The sequence below is a fragment of the Olea europaea genome, chromosome 6 (assembly GCF_002742605.1).
Source record: "Olea europaea var. sylvestris chromosome 6, O_europaea_v1, whole genome shotgun sequence".
NCBI lineage: Eukaryota > Viridiplantae > Streptophyta > Magnoliopsida > Lamiales > Oleaceae > Olea > Olea europaea.
The window spans coordinates 2,563,682-2,572,630 of record NC_036242.1 but is presented as its reverse complement, the minus strand read 5'-3'; the positions used below and the strand labels follow the sequence as shown (position 1 = coordinate 2,572,630).

The following is an 8,949-nucleotide window of genomic DNA, read 5'->3' as shown; positions in this document are numbered from 1 at the left end:
CCTCTTCTAAAATCAAGTTTCTGAAATAATAGATAGAGAAATTGTGGAAAGGTACAAATTTGCATAACTTTGTTGATTGTTTGCTTTCAAAAACTGCCTACAAATTTCAGTCACTAGCCCCTTCAATGGTAGAAACTGCATGATTAAAAATTTTGTTGGGACAGCATTGCATGGAATAGTTAACGGATATTATACCATTTCTTTACTTTTTTTGTGTCATTCTAGCTTTATACTAAGCCCCCGTTTGGCCCCCGTTTTTTAGAAATGAAAATAGATGGAATAGTGTTTTGTTGAAATATGAGTGGTTGAAAAAGAAGGATAAGTTTTCGGTTCACGTGTAATATTATTTTATAAAAGATTGTGTGGTTAAAAATAGGAGAGAGAAAAATGAAATGGAAATTAATGACGGCCAAACGGGGGCTAAATATAGAGAACTGCTTTTACTGGGGAGTGGGGGGGCCATATTTTCTGTGAAGTGCTGGTGCTACTACAAATTCTCAGCACGGTGGATTTGGGAAGTGTTTACCTGTAGTTGAAGAAATGGTTCAGCAAAACATGCCTTTGCTTGTAAGTTTGCCCACTCTAACTAGATACATGTTTAATAAGATTTGTGATATATGTTTTTCCTAAGAGTTCACGATACTACTCTATTATCATAATTATTTATTCTCCATTGCCGTTCTTGAAATAACTGACTTCAAATAAATATGGGATTAAAATTTCTTGAGTTGTTTAAAGTACGCGGTGAGGTTTTTGATATAGCATCAATATTTCAGAAGCTGGAACGATCATGTAATGCAAGAACTTGATTTTTATTTATGTTTATCGAAATGTTTACTTGAGGATCCTTTGGATAATTATTTCTAACCTATGATGCACGAACACGGACACGTATGTCCGACACTCAATTTTTCAAAAAAGTACAGACACGATACACAGTCAACACATTGATAAATTCTTTAAAATTCTTTGTTTATATAGGCCTTGTCTGGGAGAGCTTAAAATCACAATTTGGACCGTTGATAATTGAAATTTAGTCTGTTGCTTTTCATGCTGACAGCACGCATTCTGCAGAAAATTAGACGACTTAGCCGCAATTTTGGACCATTTTAAGCAAAAATGACCTTTCTGCCCTTGAAATTTAATTTATTTTATATGAGAGACTGATTTTGCTGGTATTTCACTTTTTATTTGTCAAAAATTGCTGCCAAAATGGGACCCATTTTGCAGTTTCTAACGGTCAGAAAATTGCTGAATTTGGGAGAAAAGCTCTCCCAGATAGCCACGTAGTATAAATTTAGTTTTTATACTTGTTATTAATTTTTCTTGTTGTACTCTTTTATGATTTAATTATAATTATGAGTTAAAGATATACAACACATTTTATAAAAGAAAAAAAAAATGACCATAATAGAGTGTTTGACATTGTTGGACACAAACACGCCATCCTAGTTGAAGTTTCCGTGCAACAGCGCTTCTAACCATTTCAATGCACATTCTGAAGATTTTAACCAAGCTATCAATCCTTGAAGGGTCTCATTTAGATTGCCAAAAATCATAGTTTATGTGACTGACGTTTTTCTCTTAAAAACATAGAAGAAAGCCATCTTCTACAAGTAGACGAGCGAAGTGAAAACATGATTTTTTTTATTATTATTATTATTATTTTTTTGGATCTCTGTTTTCCTTTCCAGCATCTATTTACTTTTGGAGTGCCCATCTGAGCAAGTCTAGTCCTTAAATCCTGCATTTTATGCGATATTTTTGCAAGGTGGTCATTGTGTGTTACTCCAAAATTTTGTATTGCTGTGGAAAATGATATCCATAGAACATCATGATGTGGTGAAAGTGTTGGCGTATTGCATGTTTCTGATACTCATGCTAAAGTAAATCCCTTGATCAGGTTTTGCTATAACCCCAAACTTATGGTTGTTGAAAATATTACATTACGTGCATTCAATAAGCATACAATGTATATGTTGGTTTCAAATTACAAAAGCAAAGAATCTTTGCATTCCTTCTTCTTAACCTGGGGACTACTTGGAAAGTTTTCTGTGATTTATAGCATATGATCGTTTTGACGAGAAAGACTATCATGATATGGTGACAAACATATTTCACAATCTATTGTGCATGAGATTTGTCTATCTGTAGACTCTCCGACAATAGATTTTTCATCACACTGTTTTATTGCACCTTTGGGAAGTCATCATCAGTCACGCAATTTCTGAGAAATGTGAACTTGTATCTGCAGGTCCATGGAGAGGTTACAAGTCTTGATGTTGATGTATTTGATCGAGAAAAGGTGTTTATCGAAGAAGATTTCAGTCGCTTAATCCAAAAGTGTCCACGAGTGAAGGTTTGATGGAGCATATTACTACTAAGGATGCTGTGAAATTTGTCTAGTCTTGCGATGATGGCAAGTGTAATACTTGATGATTAAGTACTTCTAGAATTTCCTGTATTTTCAGTGGAAGGAGATTAATATATTTTCCTTTTTTATGTAAATGTTTATTCTGATATCAATCATATTTTTTAGGATTTGTTGCAGCAACTGTCACAACGCAGCATCTTTCTCTAAATAGGAAATCAATTTTCCAAGGAGGATTGCAACCTCACAGTTACTGCCTTCCTATTCTTAAGCGAGAGACCTCACAGTATGCCTTTCAATCCTTCTATTTAATGATAGTCATTTTTAACTTTTGCTCATTTCTTGTCAAAGATGCAAATATATAATGAGGCCGTTTGAGCTCCATTTTTGGCCATTCTCATTCATTGCATCAGTGGGGACCACCAGGATAGAGTTGTTGGAAATTATGAATTCAACAAATTCATGTTTGACTTTTGGGGAAATTTGCTGGAGCAAGAATATACATTCCCAGTTTACCCTTCTAATAAAATGGTGGGAAATTTATTAAAAGTGAAGGAATAGGAGGGTTAATTTTGGAAATTGGTTTTAAAAAATGAGGATATTTTTGACATTTTGAATTTTTAGGCTTTCTACAAGAATTTACGACCTGACAACACACTGCGTACTTTGTAATTTTTTAACAACTAATGTACTGTTGAGAACTCATTTTAATGAGCTAGAATGGAGCTCAAACGGCTGCAATATTTTACTTCAATAACCATATAATTTAGTATAGATGAATATGTAATTGCTATGGCTGCATAATAATTACCTTCTGGGTATTTTGGCTATTTAGGATCTATGACTTGATTCGGGTATTATCAGTTTAGGAGTTTACTGTTTGCCGTTTGCTTTAGGAATTTGTTATTGCTAAATGCTAAGTATACTGTTGTCTGTGAAGAGACTGTCACTGGTACAAGTTGAAAAGTTAGAGAAAGATTAGAAAGGATTTGAATCTCTTTTTGGTTGGACAACTGACCAAACAAAAGCAGACATTTCATATTTAACTATGTGATTTTTGAATTGGTTGATATTCTATAATTTCTGTTAGGCTGTTTAACAAAACAGTTTTCCATAATTTACATTCAGGATATTGAAGAAGAAATTTGATACTCTTTTTGTTAGCATCATTACTTTTTTCGATTCCAGTAACCACCTCCCGTAAAATTCAGTTTTAAAAAAGTAAGGGAACACGTTTTCTCTTAGCTTATCCATTTGTTTTCTAACAGGACAGGCACTCGTATCAGCTGTGACGAGTGGAAGTAAAAGATTCTTTCTTGGAACTGATAGTGCTCCTCACGAGAGAAGAAAAAAGGAGTGCACTTGCGGATTGCTGGTATGTATAATGCGCCCATAGCCTTGTCAGTATATGGAAAGGTTTTTGAAGAGGTAATTTCTTTGGAAATCTCCTGTTTTCTCTTACATTCATAAGTTGAAAGCAGATGCTACCATGATATCAAGTTAATTTTTACTTGATCATATAGCAGTTTCTTGGTTATCTTGACCTGATTATTTTGATCTAAAATTTTCCCAGGAGGTTTAACATAATTCACATATCCACACTATTTGTGATCATTTTTCACTGTTCATTCCTTGTAAATTCTACTTAGGTCTTAGAGGAGGTTGAAATCTTCCAAGTTTCTGTGGCTGTGAATTCATGGGTGAAATTGCTATTTAAGAGTGCAATTTATTAAATTTTTTCGCTATTAATGCTATTTCAGACGATTGTGAATTACTTTTGACACCATGTTTGAATCCTTGCTCTGTTATTTCAATATGTTGCTGACAAAAGTGCATTTTTTATGTTTTAGGCCGGTGCACTTGATAAGCTAAAGGCTTTTACAAGCTTTAATGGACCAGATTTTTATCGTCTTTTGAGAAATATATCGAAAATTAGACTGACTAAGAACCCATGGAAGGTACCAGCATCATATTCTTATTCATGGGGTGACATTACAAAAGTGCATTTTTTATGTTTTAGGCCGGTGCACTCGATAAGCTAGAGGCTTTTACAAGCTTTAATGGACCAGATTTTTATGGTCTTCCGAGAAATATATCGAAAATTAGACTGACTAAGAACCCATGGAAGGTACCAGCATCATATTCTTATTCATGGGGTGACATTATTCCTATGTTTGCTGGTGAGACCCTTGAGTGCCTACCATCTTCTTCTTAAAGTTTTTGACATACTGTTTTATCCATGTTGAAATTGAATGAAATCGTCATGTTATGCCCAAAATTAACTAAAATTGTACTACGTTGAAATATATCTAGATGCAAAGCAGAGTTTCTCTTCTTTTATTTTTGGTAATTGTGTTCATTTAGCATTAAGTGCATGTTTGGCTAAGCTTAAAAAAGTTAATTACGAGAATGCTTAATTAAAATTAAGTTTAAAAAAAAAAAGTTAAAAATAAAATTTGTGGTTGGCCCTTAAGCCACGTAAGGCAGTGACTTGATGAAGTGGGAGAGTTGAGTCTTGATAAAACATGTAGTCTTTTCTGATTCAAGTAAAAGATGTGGGTAGACTATCACCCCAAAAGTATGCAAGTTTTCAAAATGATTAATGTTGTGTGACATTATGTCATGGATAGAAATCTGCCTCCTTCCAAGAAGAAGAACTTTAAGCTTCTCAAACTTTGCTCATTTACATTGAATATGATTAACATTCTTCCATGTGGATGATCATCATTGAAATATGACCATCCTTTCTCCTGAGTGAGCCAACCAGATTGAAGATAATTTTTGGTTATATTTCCTATTGAGTCCAAATAGATGAAGTTAGCATTCTGAGCCACGACGGATCCATGGATGGACTCATAGTACATCCTAGATGGTAGGAATTTTTGTTATCTACGAGATTGTATCAGGTCCTTGTCAATTAGTTCGCCAAAGATTTATTTGCCCCATTTCCTCAGTAGTCATAGTTTAAGATTTGGTGACAAGACCTTCACCAATTGACCAGTTAGTTAGAGTCCTCTTATGACTGCATTGTCACGAAAAACTGCAGAAGTCAACAAACAAAGCTTCAGGTTTATATATAGGAAGAATCTCGTAATCTAGCCGAAGCTTAGGCATCATAGGAGAATCATATGGTTATCCTCAATTTGCAAGCACAGCCAAATTTTGACATCAGTTTATTCTCATCATTCGAAACAGACTTCTTGTTGAGAAAATGATGTCTTTGCTTGCATGTTTGGAAAATGATCAGACTTGTATGATCTTTTTGCCGCATGCTTATGCTACTTGGTAGCGGGCATCCCGAAGTCCGTCCAACCTTAAAATTCTAATTTTTTTGGTCGTTAAAATTGAGTACATTTTGGAGATTCGATGTACACGATTTTCAGGACATATATATCTATATATGAAGACCAATTCTATGTCAAAACAAAAGGGAGCTACATACCATAACATGGAGACTTCTTGGGAGAGAACTCAATTTTGGTATGGAGATTTTCAAATTGAAGAAAGGGTATCTTGGTACAAAGTTGGATTACAAAAGTTGAGTTACAAAGTGTGTTGGCAAAATTCATGCCATTGATTTCAAATGATTTAAAAATCTGTTTTTGAAATGATTGGTGTGGATGTGATTTTGTCATCTAACTTTGTCAACCACCTTTGTAAGTGTAGCATAGCTCAGTTTTTAGTTAGGGTACTGAACAAAGCTGGAATATTATAGAGATATCATTAGTTGACTTAATTAATTATGGCTTGTTTAAAATTAAGAGAAGTAAATCAATCAATTTAGATGAATTTAACTGAATACCTGTATTTAATTATTGTTAGAACCTGATGATAGAAATTAAGGGAAATAACCGCGGTAGAATCTTGAACCCTAGCACCTTTGATATATAAGTAAAATCCAAATTGTTAATTTGTGTGTATCTTAATTGTTTTCTTAGTTAATCCTAGTTTTAGTAAGACCTTGTCATCCTTCTTTTCCTTCAAAAAATAGAAGCTATGCTTAGTTAAATCGATAACTAGCTAGATACAATATTCTGCTCGTCAATATATTATTTATTTATTGATATCGTACATTCTTGCAACCACGCTGTGACGTCTCGAACTTAAGTTTCGAGTGTCACGTACAAAACATAATAGCTTTTGCCTTTGGTACATGTAAATACTCTTAAATAGAAGTATTACATGTTAGAAACTTATTTTCAATTTGGTAAAATGTCTCTCATAAATTTTTAATGGCTCACAGAAGCCCATGTCGACAAGAAATTATACTTTACATATACGGACTTTGCATTGTCACGGTTAGTTGGGGCAGCAAGTTCGACTATTTTTATAAAATTCATCCCAACTCCGTTTTCTATGAAATTCATGACATTAGAAAGATATTTTCAAGTAGTTTTCTTGGTTAAAATATAAAAAATTTCCAAGATCATATAATATGGGCGTTTTACTGAAAACAGTGAGGTATTGCACAGAAATTTCAGATTTGACCCTTCAATGTTTAAAAATTCATATCTCAGGCTACAGATATCCAAATTGAGTGATTCTTGTGCCCATATTAAGACAACTCAATAAGGAGGGCAGTAATATTTTCAGAGTCTCAAATGGACGTTTATGGAGTCAAAAATAACGTGTTGAAGTTGATCCAAAAACTGTCCCGTTTCTGTCTTTTGTCACTTGCAAGGAGAAGTTTTTAAAAAAAAATGTCTCTTAACACAACATAGAAGATATAATTGCATAATTTACTTCCAGTACCATATTACATCATGTCTCATACATGTTTTTATACAATACCATAAGAAAACATATGGAAAGCAGTCGAACAAAACATGCAAAAACAAAACTTCGATGCAAAACAACCTTGTCCGTAACCCATCATCGATTATGCCGATTGACTTCCACCAACTCCGCAATTATGAATCTAAGAATTTAGTATAGAACACTATGAGTATAAAGAATACTCAGTAAGATATCATGCTTGGATTTTAACATGTTAATACTACACAAAAGAATGCAATCAAACACATACTTGCACATTCCGGCTTGTCGGTGCCTTTCGGACTTATCCTAAGGCATAAATAGATATCTAACTTTGTGGACTTGTCCACGTCTTTCATATTATGGTTTTCATGCATAACTTAAGCATAAATATTACCATGAAATCCTACCACTTAAGCATAGAAAATATCTTATAATAAAACTTGAAGAAATCTTGGTTGAAAATGAATTGAGAAATGCTAGGCTGGTCATCTTCTTCCCTCACGTTTTCTGCTCTTTTTTAAACAAGCGATAAGTTGTTTTTCATGCAAGGGAAATAAAGGGCAGCAACACATCTATTTATAGGTGAGAAAAATGATAAATTTTGGGTGACTCTTCAAGAAATTCAACATGTGTAGGCTGCATGGTTTCATTTTCTTAAATTTAAAACACCTCATGCATTAGTTAGTCACCTCATGTTTAAATTTAAAACACCTCATGCATCAGTTAGTCACTTCATGCAGTAATATTTTCAGAGTCTCAAATGGACGTTTATGGGGTCAAAAATAACGTGTTGAAGTTGACCCAAAAACTGTCCCGTTTCTGCCTTTTGTCACATGCAAGGAGAAGTTTTTAAAAAAAAAGGTCTCTTAACACAACATAGAAGATATAATTGCACAATTTACTTCCGGTACCATATTACATCATGTCTCATACATGTTTTTATACAATACCATAAGAAAAGGTATGGAAAGCAATCGAACAAAACATGCAAAAACAAAACTTCGATGCAAAACAACCTTGTCCGTAACCCATCATCGATTATGCCGATTGACTTCCACCAACTCCGCAATTATGAATCTGAGAATTTAGTATAGAACACTATGAGTATAAAGAATACTCAGTAAGATATCATGCTTGGATTTTAACATGTTAATACTACACAAAAGAATGCAATCAAACACATACTTGCACATTCCGGTTTGTCGGTGCCCTTCGGACTTATCAAGCATAAATAGATATCTAACTTTGTGGACTTGTCCACGTCTTTCATATTATGGTTTTCATGCATAATTTAAGCATAAATATTACCATGAAATCCTACCACTTAAGCATAGAAAATATCTTACAATAAAACTTGAAGAAATCTTGGTTGAAAATGAATTGAGAAATGCTAGGCTAGTCATCTTCTTCCCTCACGTTTTCTGCTCTTTTTTAAACAAGTGATAAGTTGTTTTTCATGCAAGGGAAATAAAGGGCAACAACACATCTATTTATAGGTGAGAAAAATGATAAATTTTGGTTGACTCTTCAAGAAATTCAACATGTGTAGGCTGCATGATTTCATTTTCTTAAATTTAAAACACCTCATGCATTAGTTAGTCACATCATGCTTAAATTTAAAACATCTTATGCATTAGTTAGTCACCTCAATGCTTCGACGATATGCGTCAGATCAAAGTCATTTGGTTAGTTATCAACCATTGGATATCAAACGAAACATGACTTGTGAGGAAAAACTAGTAGCAATATTGGATCGCAAAATCCAACAACTGAGGACAAAGGAAATTCCGTTAGTGAGAGTTCAATGGAGAAATCATAAT

The 8,949-nt window shown here is 33.7% G+C and overlaps 1 pseudogene; it reads left to right on the top strand.

The window, feature by feature from the left end:
* Positions 1-366: 366 nt before the first annotated feature.
* Positions 367-4,711, top strand: LOC111395498 (annotated as a pseudogene).
* Positions 4,712-8,949: the final 4,238 nt, after the last annotated feature.